Raw genomic sequence first — 15,363 nt, 5'->3', positions numbered from 1 at the left:
CGCACGCACATACCCCCAGAATCCACACATACGCGGTCACAAAAATGAGATCCCACATGAAGTGCTTGGCACATAGTAAATACTCAATAAACGGATAAATGGGAGCCATGCCCGCTAGCCTGGCACTCACACCAAACCCCGCGCCCCCGACTCTCCGGTGTGCACACGCACCAACTCAGCCACAGACACGGACGCACACGCCTGCGAACAAACCCCGAGGGACACAGGGACACGCCGCCCACGCACGCTTGGACGCACGGCCCAGGCCATACTCAGACTTGCACGTTCACGCGCGCCCCGACCTCCGAGCACACCCGCCCGCTCTACCCCGCGGAGCCTCAGGCGCGCGCGCAGGGGCACGCGCACCCCGCTCGGCCCGGGTGTGGGTGACGGCCCCGCGGCCCGGCCCCCGCCCCTTCCCGGCCCGCGCCGGCCCGATCCGGCCGGGCCCCGGCCCCAGGCCACTCACCAGCTCGCGGGCGGGCTCGGCTGCCGGCGGGAGGACCGGCGCGCGGACCGGCGGGCGGCCGGCAGGAGCGGTGGGTCCCACACGAGTTGGCGGCGCCGCGGCCGCACGCTCGTCCGCTGGGTTCCGCCGCCGCCTGCGCGGGCCCGCGCGCGCGCTCCCGCCCCTCCCCGCCGCGGGGCCGCGCCGCCCCCTGCGCTCGTGCGCGCTGCCGCCACGCAGGCTCGGGGGGCGCCTGGGCGGCGCTCTCACTACGCCCAGATCCCCCCACCCTCCCCAGTCCACTTAGCCGAGGATCCCCTCCCCATTTCAAAGCTGGGGAAACTGAGGCCCATACTCACAGAACGAGTCAGGCCCAGCAACTCTCCTTCTCTGGCTCTGGACACTTAGGATTAGGGTCTGCAGTCAGTCGACCCCCGTGGACCCCTCCCACGCATCTTTGGGTTCTCCTCACCTAATATTTCTCCTGTCACAGCCGTGGTCTTACAGAAATCGGCTAATCAACAAGCGCTTATTTTGCACCTGCTGAATGCGGGCTCTGAAGTAGGCTCCAGGGGTATCTCCATGTGTTGAAGGCGCTGCTCCCTGCAGTCAAAGGGCCAACGTCTCTTCATCTGGAGCGCCCCACTTCCTGTGGACCCCAAGACCAGTACGAGTCATTGCACAGAGGTTTCTGGAAGACCTAAGTTAATGAATGCTTAATGCCCCCTCTAAGGAGACGGAGTCTGCATGGGGTTCCAGAGGCAGCAGCTCAGTTCCTTGCTTCACTTCCTAAGAGTGCCCCAACCCCCTCACCACCACCTAAGGGGACGCTCCTGTCTCAGACAGTTCCTGTTTCCACACTCGCTGCTTCTCCACATACAAAACTGCTGTGTCTACCAGGAGGGCAGGAACCAGAGACTGATGCTGACTCCTTGCCAGCAGCCCAGCTTGGTCTCGGCTGGGCACGGGGGGGTTGCCCACTGGGCCTTGTTTGCCCAGTGAGTGAGCATGTTTCAACTAGCTGTGGTCTAGGACAATAACGACACCAACTGAACACCTACTGTGTGCCAGACTTGTGGCTGCACTCTTTGCCTGCCTGTTGCTGTTCAGACTCACAGCCACTCCATGAAGGAGGCTTTATGCTACTTTCACGCCCATTTTACAGATGGAGTAAGTGAGGCCTAGCATTGACACTTAGGGAAGCAAATTCTTTTGCCTAAAGTCATCCAGCTGGTAAGTGGTTGAGCTAGAAACTGGACTGCAGATTGTCTGGTTCCAGTGCCTGTGTGCCTGACCTAGGAGTCACCCCTCATGAATGTGAACAGCATCGCTCTGTGCTGCTGATGGGGCAGCAGCCAGTCCCGTGGAACCAGCCCTTCCACAAACCAACGGCGATGAAATGGATCATTCTGCAAATTGGTTCGCTGTCAGCTGCGGATCTGTTTACAACCTCACCTCACATGATATACTTCACAATAAATGCCAGATAGATTGAAGAGTTAAATACAAGAAATAAACATTGCATAAAATAATAGAAAGAAATAGAAGTTCTGAGACAGTATGTTGCAGTGTTGCTAGCAGATTGGTGATATTGGCTCTATTCCTGCAACAAACCCTCATTCATTCATTCATTTACCTGACGCATATCTCCGAGCGCCTTCTATGGGTCAGGTACTGTTCTAGGCACTGGGATACAGTCATGAACAAAACATAGCCCAGGCTGTCTTGGGGCTTCGATCTGGTGGTGGAGGTTGGGGGGAAGAAATTTACCTGGTATGGCAAGGAAAATAGGTTTGGTGGAGAAAATAAAGCAAGGAAGGAGGAGGAGAGCCCAGGGGTGATTTTTCATAGAGGGCATTGGGGGAAGTCCTCTCTGATGAGGTGACATTTGAACAGAGGACCATCTGAAGGAGTGAGGGAAGAGGTCTTCTGTGTGCAGGAGAGGCCTCTGAGAACCATCTGGTACACTTCAGAGCAAGAACCTGAAATTCCTCTTTGAAGGAATCTTTGGAAGCAGCACCAGACCCCTGAGAAGAGAAGCAGTGGGGCCCTGCACATATCTGTGTAAGAGTCTACTGTTTGCAAAGCCCGTTCCCAGCCTCACAACCCCTGTAACAGGTACTCCCAAAATCTTCATTTGCCAATTAGAAAATGGAGGCTCAGAGAGGTTAAGAAATGCTCCCCAGGTCACACAGCCAGCCTCTATGAGCAGAGATGGGTCTGGCTGCAGGCCAGCTGTTGGCTGCTGCTGAGTGTTAGGGGAATGAAGCCCTGGCCACCCCTTTCCCTCCCTCTGGGACTATAACTCAAGAACAGGAGTGGGTGGGGCATTCGCTGTAGGTTTCTAGATACAGGAGGGTTCTGCAGCAAGAGTTGGGGGGTGGTAGGATAAGTCATCTCCACCCTGTTTTCCTGGCCTTCCTCTTCCTCATCGCCTACTTCCTTCCCTCTGGCCAGGGCCCAACCCCTGGTGACATGCTGGGGAAAAGCAGGTTAAACTCTGCCCCTCCAAATTCCCTGCACGACCCATACTACCCTGGCCAGGGCAGGGATAGGTAGAGAGAAATGGTACAATGCAACCTGAGCCCCACTCAACTTTGGTTTTTAATGCAAAGGATTTTTTTCTGAGTCCCCATATGAGTCATTGTGTAGAGGTGCTTTGCAAAACGACTCCCAGAATTAGAATCAACATCTCCCCGCACACAGTGCCTGACACTTCCTCCCACGTGGCATCTGTGAATCTGGTCTGGAAGAAAGGCTCTCCGTTAGCCCCCAAGAGTTTCAGGATTAAGCCTGTGTCGTTTCATTATCTCTCTGCATTAGGGGAAAAGAAACTCCTCTTGCTGGGCACCTTCTCCATGCCTGGCTCTGCATGAGACTTTTCATCCTGCCAGCATCCCTCGAGATAAGGGTCAGGATTCCTGTTTTACAGACAGAGAAGCTGAGGCTCAGAGAAATAAAGTGATTTTAATGTAGCCCGGATTGGAACCCAGGTTTACCCAGAACCGATATTATTGTCAATATTTGGAGGGATTGGTAGTCAGGGGAGGGGGAGGCACAAAGTACTAGGATCAGACCATGTTCTTTGAAGGCCCTTTGTCCAAAATGTCCTCTTGCCAGCTTCCTGATGGTGGACATTTGTGGGGGATGGTTTGGTTTCTCCCAAGAATTTTGTCTGTAATTGTAGTCCAGGTGTGATTATTAACAACACCATTTTTCACTCCCCAAAGTGTCTTGGTTTAAATGATTAGCTTTAGGGTCACTCTGGTTGTTTGCAAAGGTCTCCCCATTGGGGGATTCAGATTTTACATTACAAGACAGGGGCCTCTTGTCTGCTGGGCTCTTCTCCACATCCTGGTGTCTGTGTATCTGACCGAGGACTTTCACAAGAGTTTATGGGGCTTTTCAGGAGCAGCAAACCCAGCTGGCTGGGGAAGGAGTCAGGACTGGAGTTAGGGCTTTCAGAGCTCCCTCCTACCCCAGCTCTGCCCTTCACTCCTGGTGTGACCCTGGGTCAGTTTCTTGACTGGCAAAATGCGACCTTGACCTTCTAGGATTTCCTGTTGCTCAGTGCAATGAACATTTTGGCAGGAAGCATCACTCCCCTCCATGCCATCATGTGGCTCACTTTTAAAAGTAACAAACATTATTTTTAGCTTGTTTAATTTTGAAAATATTTATTTATTTTTGAATAGATCATACTTGCCCACAGTTCAAAGTTCAAAGGTGCAGAAGGGCATGGGGTGAAAACTTTCCTTTCTACCTTCATCCCTAGGTACCTCCTTTTCCCTGGAGGGAACTGGTGTTACCAAACACACTCTGTTCCCAGACAATGTGTTTTGTGTGGTTGTGTATATACATATGTATGTATGTATATGTGTGTGTATATATTTTTCTTTTTCACATGTATGATAGCATCCGATCCACATTGCTGTAAACCTTGTGTTTCCTTCACTTCTTAGAGACTACTTCCTATTAATCCATGAAGTGCTATTCCCTTTTTTATTACTGTATAGTGTCCCAAAATATTTGCATTTAACCCACATTTAGCAAGCCACTGCTCCGTGTACTGTCCTAAGCACTGCAGGAGATGACAGAAGTTCCAGCCATGGTCCTCAGGGACTTACAGTCTCACTGGGGGACCAGAAAAACAGACGACAATGGAGAGATATATTTCTCCAACAGCTCTCAAATTCATTTGTGAGGTTTGGCTTTGGAGCTAATTTTTCTTGCTTGCTTTCTTTTTATTCCCAGCTCCAGGGTTGTGCAGGGTCAATGAAAGGGCCCAAACATGGGTTCTCCTGAAACTTGAAAACTCAGCTGTGCAAGTTCAGGCAATCTGCTTCTTCATTCTGGGCCTCAGTTTGCTCATCTGTAAAATGGGGGCAGTCAGCCTCTGTCAGAGGAGGACGGTGGTCACATGAAAGTGTATTTCTGAAAATGCTTGCTGAAGAGTTAAATGCTGCACTCTTGGGCCGGAAGATCTGGGAAAGCTAAGACGATGCTCTAAGGAACGGTACATTAAGCGCAGGGTGTCAGGGCTCTTCCTGCCCAGAGGGAAGTATCTTGTAAGCCTTTCATGCTTTGCTGATCCTGCGATAGGGCCTGCTAAACAGTTATCTCCTCCAGCTCTTGGCAGCGACAGTTGCCAACTTCGAGTCTGCTAGAGGTTTGACCTGGTAGACCCCACACCCAGGAGGCCCTGGAATGTGGGAACAACATAAGTTAACTGCCTTCAATTAAGGGACAGCGGGGCGGGGGGCTTTGGGGATTGTTACACCGACTCTCACTTTACAGATGGGACTGGCTCAAGGCCATGCAGCCAGTGAGAGGCAGAGTGCCACCCACTGATGTTACCACATCCCGCTACCTGCCTGCAGTTCCCTCCCTCACCCTCCAGTACGTGTGTTTCAGCAAACAGATTCGAATCCTGACTCGTAATGAGCACCGAGAACTGTGCCATTCACGCGTGTTCTCGTAACTGAGCTCCTCAACCACGCTTTGAGGTACTAATTGTTGCCCATTTTGCAGATGAGGAAACTGAGATGCAGAGACTATTTATCCTAAACTAACAAAGGAGTGAGGGCTCTGTCAGTCCCCGCTAGGAACGCTCAAAACCATTGTGCTCCTGCGTAGGAGGGCTGGCGTTTGTGGCTGCTGAGAGGCACCAGACTTGGAGATGGGGAACAGTGGAAATGTTATTTTGGCCTCTGAAGGATTTTCATAAGCTCACAGAGCACTGGGACTTTGGCCTTGCGTTGCTTTCTGCACGACTGTTCTCTCCTGACATTGAGCTGAGTGAGACTACGTGGTCATGGCTTCCTTTCTCCTCTTCCTGGGGCAGGGGTGGTGATGGATTCGCCTGGGCCTTCTGCAGCGGCCCAGAGCCTGGCACGGGGGAGACACAAGATTCGTGGCGTGACTGGAGGTCCCTACGTGCCCAGCACGCTCCAGGCTTCTGCTTACTGTCCCAGCATCAATGACAAGTGTCGCTTTTCACTCTCAGTGGTGTCCTGGATTGGACAATAAATTATATGGCCACTCTGTTACTCATGTCAAATGAAACAATAACCAGCCAGGTGAATAAATAACCATCAGCGGCCAGGCGGGCACTGAGTTATGCACTTGTGTAACCCACACATTGGCTTTGTGACGTGGGTATCTGTTTTGCTGATGAGAAAGTTTACAGATGAGAGAATTAACATGGAGAGATTAAACAATTTGTCCAAGACACAAGTTAAGGGGGCATCTGATGAGTCCAGAATTCTGCTTTGAACTGAATGAGTAGGGTCCCCTGCTGGTCATATTTCTTCACCAGGCGTCTAGGTGTCCACTTAGCTTTGGGGGTCAAATGAGGGCTCCAGTTGCCCTTCCTGAAACTCCCAAAACATCCGGCTAAGGTGAGTCTTCTTTCTGGGCCTGAAGCCTCTCCTGTACACCCCATGGGGCTGGCTGCTGACAGACAGAGAAGATGGAGGCAAGGGGTCTTCTGGATTTAAGGCCGATAACACCATCCATCCTTTGATCCCAGATCCCAAACATGAGGGAAGTGCTCTGAAGGAGGGGACAGGCATTTGGTTCCTGGGTAGCTCAGCCCTGCCCCTGGTTTGCTAGGAATGGGTGTAATTTTTCCAGGCATCAGAGCATGCCAAGATTGTCATGGGGGCAAGGGGAGGTGGGACCAGGTGGAGACTAGAGGCTGGAGAAGTAGGAGTGGGAGCAAGGAGGAAGAGGGCAGGGGGCAGGGAATAAGAAAAAGTTCGATTGGGTTTCTTTGAGAAGGGGGTTGCACTGCCATTCCCTGCCCCCAGCCCCAAAGCAGCCCTTTGTGCCAGGAAAGGGAGCAGCGAGGGTCTAACCCATCTTTGGGAAGGAAAATCTATCTTCCCTCATTCAGTCATGTTCTCAGGGACTTAGTCCAGGGTAGCCATTGCAGTTTTGGAGTGATTCTCCTGAGATTGGGTATGTGGGTAGAGGGGCACACCAGAGGAAAGACAGTGAGTCTGGGGGCTCCAGGACCCCTGAAGATGGAGGCATGTTTGGGTGCTGCTTGGCTCAGAGCTGTAGACTTTGGGTTCTGAGCCGAGGTGCTCAGGCCGACCTGGGCTAGGCAGCATTTGGCCCCACATGTTCTGCCTGAAGCCAGTTGCCAAATACCACAACCCAAGCTCTGCAGTCAGCCCCCCAGAACTGGGCTGGGGCCAAAGGCCTTGGAAGAAATGCAGCTTTGGAGCCAATCAGACCAGTCTTCAAAGCCTGGTTTGTATGGCCCTGAACAATACAGCTAACTCATGAACAAGAGCCTCAGTTTCCTCACTGGGAAATTGGAAATGATGATAACTTTCTCACCAGATTGGGATGAGGTGAGGATACCAGGCCAGCATCTGGCTGAAAATAATATCAATATCAACAGTTCACCAGGCTCAGAACCGAGCACTTTACAATTGTCATTTCATTTAATCATCGTCACCCACCGAGGTGGGTACCAGGGTTACCTCCCTTTGCAGTACCCATTCTGCTGGGTATTTGCCTCAGCTTCTCTGCCCGACAAAAAGTCTCAGAGAGGTAAAGTGACTTGCTCAAGGTCACACAGTGGGGAAATAGTGAAGCTTGAATTTATAAGAGATATGCAGATACATCTCACAGGCACAGCCTTTACTAAAACCAAAACCAAACCAAACCAAAACAAAAAAACCAACCCTGATTTGTAGCGTCTGCCAATTTCCATGGTGTAACGTACTCCCAGAACAGCTGATTTAAAACTGTCAACAACTGCCCTGCGGTTCCCAAATATTTAACAACCTGCTCTTATTTAACAGTCAGCTCTCATCAGCCAGCGCAAACCAGCTCTCGAACATCACTGGGTCCTACTATCCCTCGCTTAGGCCCTGTAAAGGGGTGGCCTGGGTCTTGGTGCTTTAAAATTCCATTTTTCTTTGCTAGGGAAGGAGGAAGGCAGCCAGCTTGTACTAAGAACCCACTGTGTGCACCAGGAACTATGCCTCTGCATCCAAACGTAGAACCTCCTTTAATCTTTACATCACCCCTTTGATGAAGGTATTATGAGCCCCATTTAATGGATGAGACAACTGAGGCTCAAAAAGGTAACATCCACTGTCCAAGATCACCCAGAAAGTAAGCGGCAGAGTCAGGATTCAAACTGTCCCCCTGGCAAGACTCTTGCCACTGAAGCAGGCTGCATCTTTGGAGCTCTGGGTCTGACATGAGCAAGTCCTGGCCCCCCCAGATAGTTTCCCCATCTGTAAGGAGTTGGAGAAATCAATTTCTAACCATCCTTTCTGGTCTAAGTGAGTCATAATTCTAAGATTCCCAGAGTATAGTGGGGTGGGGGTGGGGTCTTACATCAATGGAATGAATAAATCCCTAAAGGGAGGAATTTTGCACGTTAACCAGGGAGAGGTGTGCTGGAAGGGCTGGATTCCAACTGTGCCTGGGACACGTGTACTTGGAGGCAGTGTGGTGCTGCAGAACCAACCTGGATTTGAGCCCCAGCCCTTCCTCCACTTCCTGGCTGTGTGACCTTGGGCCATAGCGTCACCTCTCTGGTTGTATTTGGTCCTGCTAGTAGTCTTCCCTGCTGTTCTAGAAGCCTAAGGGGCAATGAAGGGTCCCTGATGTGGAAGATTTTATACCAGGTAGATGTGGCGAAGGTCCTCTACCATTACAAACTTTTCCTTTCCTTTCCCAGCCCTCATCTCCCCAAGTGGGTTTAGCAAAAGCCAACGCGCTTTTCTCCCTTGCCTGGAAGCCCAGAGCAGCTGAAAGGGGATGGGAAGGCCTGAGGTTTCTGTTTCCAGCGAAGGCAGAAGCCAAGTACCCCCCTCTCTCACTCCCCCACCCGTCTGGGCCCACCTCCCTCTGGCCTGCACCGGCTGGTTGGTCTTCTCAGATTTCTGAGAGCCTGTGTTCCCAGAGGAGGCATTAAGGATGGAGGAATGCAGACCCGGGTGTGCCGCGTTGAGGGGGCTGTGCAGAGTAGCAGTCTGGGGGAGAGCCCCCCCAATCCCGCCAGCTGCATCCCAGCCCAGCCCCCACTGGAGAGGAAAAGAAAGGAAGCGGAAAGGGCCAATCGGGCAGGCTCTCAGAGGAGTTCCGGCACTCTGGGTTCAGGATTCTTGTGTGGGGAGGGGTGGCGAGTCAGACCACTTGGAGAATATGAAGTCACTGGTGAGTCTGGGGGTTCGAGATGACCGTGGACAGGGTCCCAATGCGTGGGCACTGTAGCTGAAGATGGAAGGGGATGGATATTTACTGAGCAATGATTGTTTTCTGAGCATCGGAAAGCTCTTTACCTGCCTAACCCAGCTGTAATTGGGCCTTCCTGCCCTCAGTCCAAGAGCAGGCTCAGCAGGGAGTCTCATCCAAGAAGAAAATGAAGCAACCAGCCAGCAAGCAAATGCATGAGATTAAAAAAAAAATCATCCAACCCAAATCCAATTCCCAAACTGCTGCAAAGCGGAGCAGCTCTTTATTGAAGTTCTTCTGGAACACTGGCAAGGGGAACTAAACTAATCAGCACGTCCTGCAGGAAAACTTCCTAAAGCCAGCTGGAGACCTCACGCCCTCTTCTCACAGTGCCTGTTCCCACCTCTCCCCTCTCTGTAGCTCCTTCTCGATTTCAGCACCTCCCCTCATCACCAGGGGGTCCTAGATTCTGGTTTCCTCAGGACAGCCCTGACTTGTAGTTATTTATTACTCGAAGTGCCCCTTTGCATGCTCAAAAGTGTCCTGGGAGAGCAGTAAAGGATGCAGCCTCCCTCCCCGCTCCCCACTGACCTCCAGCTTCAGCAAAGGCCCTGCAGCTGAACAGACTTGCAAGCAAAGGACACCATAAGAAGGTGAGAGAGGGACCAAGACTCTTACCGCTTTTATTGTCTTGACCAGCCCCCCAGAATTTTCTCGTTTATTCCATACAATATTGACATCGCAATCAAGTCCTCGTTCTAGAGATGAGGAAATGAAGGCCCAGAGCTTAACACTGGCTCCAAGTCAAAGGTCCAATACATCTCAAAGTTGAGACTCAAACTTGGCTCTGCCTGAGCCCAAATCCCTTGTGTTTCCCAGGAGGCCAGACAGCATGACTGGTCAGGGAGGATCAGCTTGGCTTCCTCATGCTGGATCTGGAGACCCTAGGGCCCAGAGAGGATTTGTGCTTTACTCAAGATCACACAGTACGTAAGCATCAGAGCTTGTGCTAGAACCAGGCCCCTTATTCCCAAAGCATCCCTGAGTTTTTCCTGAGCAAGCGGGTAATCTCGGTGTTACACTGGGGCTGGAGTGGAAGCCGGGAGAGCCTGGGTCACCAGTGTCTCCACCTCCCACTATGTTGGTCCCAACCGTACAATTGAGTATCTTCCTCAGTTTCTTTGTCCAACAGACTCTCTAGGGCCCCTTGACTGAGCCTCTTCTCCTGGCCCACCTTTGTTGGACTCTCTTCCAGGAGAATGGAGCTAGATACCAAGCAACCCTGCTGCCCCCAGTAGCTGTCATGGGCCTGGGATGGGAGTAGTGTCCGGACCCTGGAAACTCTCACTTCAGTGCCTATTTGTCAGGGTCACCGGTGAGGAATGCCACATCAGAAGTGTCCTAACAGTGTCACTCAAACTCAGCTTGATATTCAAGACTCTCTCTTCTCCCTGCCCCGCCCCATATGCATCTTATACAGTTCTAAGCATACCCTGCTTTTTCTGATCATCAGGCCTCAGCACACGCTGTTCCCTCTGCCTGGAGTGCCCTTTCTCTCCCACCTGTCTGAAGAACTCTTATTCATCCTTCAAGACCCAAATCAAATGCCCCTTTCCAAGATATTCATAATCACACTGATGGGTCTTATGGATTGTTTACAGCCAGTGTCTCTTCTGATTGGTCAGTGACTGTGAACAGCAGGTTGTTAAATATGTAGACTCTCCCCTGTGAAGTCTTTCCTGACCCTATGTAGTTTCTCCTTACCATCTCCTGGTGGGTCTTGTGCATCCCTCTGCTGCAACCCTTATCCCAGTAGCCGGCTTGGTTCTGAAGTGCAGGGACCGTGACTGGTCCATCATGGTTATCTCCCCTGGGCCACACTAGTGCCCAGGCTGGTGTGCCAGCACTTTGGGCACAGGTTCTGCTCCTGGGAAGTGACAGCCAGGAGCTGGAGGAGCACTCGGAAGCCTCAGACAGCTTCCATTCCTTGATGAGAACTGCTTCCTGTGAGCTCTCATGTTGCATGTGCTCTCAGGACAGCTCACCCTTCCATTTGATGCATATGGGTTCCACTGAACAGATGGAGAAACAAAAGCACAGAGAGATGAGGAAACTCAGCCAAGTAAATGATGGGACTGGGATTTGAATCCAAGTCTCAGTCTAAAGTCCCTGCTCTCTCCGAGTAGTCTCTGAATCCCAGGCAGGGGAAGGGCTGTCTCAGCTTGTGGGACTCTGCCCCGTCCCGCACCGCCAGACCCCTGCTCAGGACATTGGGAAGGGTGCTGATGAACACAAGCTCGATCCATCCGCCTGCGAGGCCCCTGGCCGGGAGGGCCACATGAGATGGACTGACCCTGTGCCCTGGGCTTCCCTCCTCAGGCCTTAGAGGCAAGCCTGGTCTTTGGCTGCCCGTGGCATACATTCCAGATAAGGATACTAGGAAGCAGTTCTGCAAAAGATGTGGGACTTTCCAGGACAAACCAAAAAGAGAAGAAAGTAATGACCCCTCCACAGGGTCACATTAGCTCTAACCACTTAGGTCCTCTCTGTCCCAGATGCCACCCACATGTCCGACTCTTTGTTACTCTCAAGGGAACTTGAAGGTGGCTTAGTGGAACCAACCCCAAGCCTTAAGTTATGAGATCTGGTTTCAAATCCTGGTCCCAGTGCTGAACTTGCCCTGTGACCTTGGCAAGCCACTTGACCTTTTGGATCCTTGCTGGCTTTGTAAATTAAGGGATTGTTGGGAAAATTAAATGGGATAATTAGTACCAAGTGACTAGCGTGGGGCTGAAGTTCCCTGTACAAATGAGGATTTATTTGGAGTCTAAAATATTCCTGTCCCTCCAGAGGAAGTCCCTTGGTTTCTTCCCTGCCAGTCTCCTTAGTCTACAAATTCCCCAGGTAAGCTCACCACGCCTTCTTGCCTGAACGCAATCTGGTTTGACCTTCCTGCTCGGTGGGTGGGGAAAGCACAACCCTGCACCCCTTCTGTCCAGAGCCTTCTCCTTTCAAGCCCATGGGAGGCCCTGGGCCTCTTTTAGATGAGATTATTGCTCTAGAGAAAGTCCCTGTACTCTGAAAAAGCATACAAATCAGAGTCCTGCCACCACGTGGTTTGGACTAGTTTTTCAGAATTTGGCTGAGCTGCAAACCCAATATCTGAAAATTCCAATTTACTGAACACAAAAGTCACTCCTGAGGATTCACTGTTCATTTAAGTAGTCAGTTCCCCCGTATATATTGTGAATGGGTCTTCCTTCATAGAATTACAATCTACACACGACTTCTCAGAGGCTTCTGTAGAGCCAAATAAACAGGGTCCATTTGTTCCATGTTCTGAAAGCCATCTGAGCAGACATTTCAAGTGGAAGCTTCTACTCTGAGCTTCACAGATCACAAAGCCAGCTCACATCCAGAATCTCACCTACAACCGACAGGAGGAGCTTACTATGTCATTTTCCAGTCTGAGAACCTGAGGCCCACAGGGTGGAAAGGGCTCACCTCAATTCCTTCATGCAGTTACGGTAGATCAGGACTAGAGTGACCTCTTCCAGTGTCCCCGTGTGCTTGCAAATCTTGAGGCAGAGTATGTAACCTGTAACCTCTCCTCCAGTTCAGAAAGAGTTGCCCTGCTGGTTTCTCTTCTCCCGGCTCCCTGCAACCAACAACGTGAAGTTCCAGCTTCTGAGGATGACAACCTGGTGTTCTGGCATCTCATCTACCAACTTCTCCAGCCCTACTGCCAGTGTTCCCCTTGTGTTCCAGCTTCACAGGACAACCCTCTGGCCCCCGAATGTGACTTAGAATTGTTGCGCATGTCAACGCCTCTGGCCTCAAAGCTGTTGATGTGGATGGGGATGGTGGTGACAAAAGTTGTAAGTGGGCGAGTATGCACTAGGGCCAGACTAGGATGAAGCAAGCTGGACACCCAAGGTGCAAAATGGAAGGAGATGGTTCCTCAGTAAGTTAAACATGGAATTAGCATATGACCCAGCAACTCCACTCCTAGGTAAACACTCAAAAGAATTGAAAACAGGAGTTCAAACAAAAACTTGCCCATGAATGCTTATAGCAGCAGTATTCACAATGGCAAAAGGTGGAAACAATTGAAATGTTTGTCAACAGATGAGTGGATAATGCAAAATGGGATCCATTCATACAATGGACTATCACATGGCCATAAAAAAGAACAGCATATGGGTGCATGCTACAATGTGGTTGAAACTTGAAAACATGATGCAAAATAAAAGGGGCTAGTCACAAACGGCCACATAGTGTCTGATTCCACTTACGTAAAATGTCCGGAATAGGCAAACCCACAGAGACAAGAAGCAAATTGGTGGTTGCTGGGGGTTGCACGAGGGGGAAACGGGGAATGACTGCTGATCAATACGGGGTTCCCTTTTGGAGTGGTGAAGATGTTCTGAAACTAGACAGTGGTGATGGTTGCACACCACTGTGAATGCACTAAAAACCACTGAATTGTGTGCTTTAAAATGGCTTCATTGGTACATTGTATGTAAGGCAGCGTCATTCTCAGTGTCCACCTGCACTTGTGCGCCCCGAGGGTGACTGTCTTCCCACATTTTGTGTCCTGGGTACTGCATTCACCTCACTCTACCCCCTGGTCCTGGTGTCCACAGCCTCCTCCATGGATGAGAGAATTCTGTGTTTGCTTGCCCACCACTTGCCTGGAGAATCCTTCCTTTTGGCAGTTGGGATCATGGGCTGATGCAGAATAAGGACATTTGGTGGAAAGAGGCAGAGACAGGGCATTAAAAACAGGGATTGCTTGGGAAGAGCCAAGAAATACTTATTGATGAGAAGCAAAATTACGGAGAAAGGAAATAGAGAGGGAGAGGAAGGAGAAAACTCACCAGCCTCGATTTTTTAAAACAACTTTATTGAAATAAAATTCTCATAGCATAATACAACTCACCCATTCAAAGTGTACAAGCCAGTGGTTTTGAGTATTCAAAGGGTACGAACTTCCGGTTATGAGTAAGTTGTGGGGATCTAAAGTACAGCATGATGACTGTAGTTAATAATATTATATTATGTACTTGAAAGTTGCTAAGAGAGTAGATCTTAAGAGTTTTCACCACAAACACACAAATGGTAACTAGGTGAGGTGATGGATGTGTTAACTAAACTTAAACTGTTGTCGTCATTTCATAACGTATACAAATATCAAATCATCTCATTGTACTTCAAACTTCTGTACTGTTCTGTGTCAATAATATTTCAAAAAAGCTGGAATTGAAATGCACTTAAAATCTGGTTTTTAGTGTAGTTACAGATACGTAACTATATCATCGCAGTCAATTTTAAGACATTTTTAATCACCGAAAGAGAAGACAGCCTCCCTTCCTCTCCCCTTGGCCACTGCTTCAAGAAGTCAAGGTGAATGCTTATACCTATGGGATGTGGATCTCTGGAAGGAGGGAGTGAGCCCAAATCAGAATGAAGCTTGACAGCAAAAGGCCCTGTGCAGACATGGGTGGAAGGTTGTTGGTTGGATCGCTGAGCAACCTCATGGCCCCTAATAAAGGCAAATATTCACATGCCTAATGACCTAGCAATTCCACTCCTGGTTTAAACTCTCGAGAGACTTTTGCATTTTTGCACAAGAAAACTAAGTAAGGGTGTTGGCTGCAGCAGTTTGGAATGGGGAAGAAAAGGGAACAACCTAAGTGTCCCTCAACAGGGAAAGGATAACTGTATTGTGGGACATTCACACAGTGGGCTGTCATATGACCTTGAAAATGAGTGACCACACGTGGACGTATCAACAATGGACATGCTTCAAGAACATGATGGGGTATGAAAAAAATCAAGTTTTAAAAAACAAGTATGTAGTCTAATGCCATATGTGCCAAATGTTATCATACAAAAGCAATCATATATGACTTTTAACTTTTTACGTTGAAACAATTTCAGACAGCATTGCAAAATAGAATAAAGAATTTCTGCATACTTTCAGATTCCCCAAATGTTAATATTTTATCATGGTTGCTTTATCATTCTCTCCCTCATATTAAAAAAGATATTTTTTGAAGGGGAGTAATTAGGTTTTATTTGTATTTTTTAATGGAGGTACTGGAGATTGAACCCAGGACCTCGTGCATGCTAAGCATGCGCTCTACCACTGAGCTGTACCCTCCCCCCCAACACATATATGTATATCTGCATTATCATTCTTCCCC

General features: G+C 49.9%; 1 protein-coding gene across 2 annotated transcripts in view; it reads right to left on the bottom strand.

The window, feature by feature from the left end:
- NEK6 (NIMA related kinase 6) overlaps positions 1–1,243 on the bottom strand; it is an 82,985-nt gene extending 81,742 nt beyond the window's left edge. Inside the window, exon 1 of one of the 2 annotated variants that reach the window (XM_010984355.3) lies at positions 921–1,243. The gene's annotated coding sequence lies outside the window, so the exon portion shown is untranslated. Of the gene's footprint in view, positions 1–469; positions 619–920 lie in introns of those variants that run through there. The other variant, XM_064490504.1, reaches the window with a different exon arrangement.
- Positions 1,244–15,363: the final 14,120 nt, after the last annotated feature.

Source organism: Camelus dromedarius, chromosome 10 (genome assembly GCF_036321535.1).
Source record: "Camelus dromedarius isolate mCamDro1 chromosome 10, mCamDro1.pat, whole genome shotgun sequence".
In the NCBI taxonomy this organism is placed as follows: Eukaryota; Metazoa; Chordata; class Mammalia; order Artiodactyla; family Camelidae; genus Camelus; species Camelus dromedarius.
This window is presented reverse-complemented; position numbering and strand designations above follow the sequence as displayed.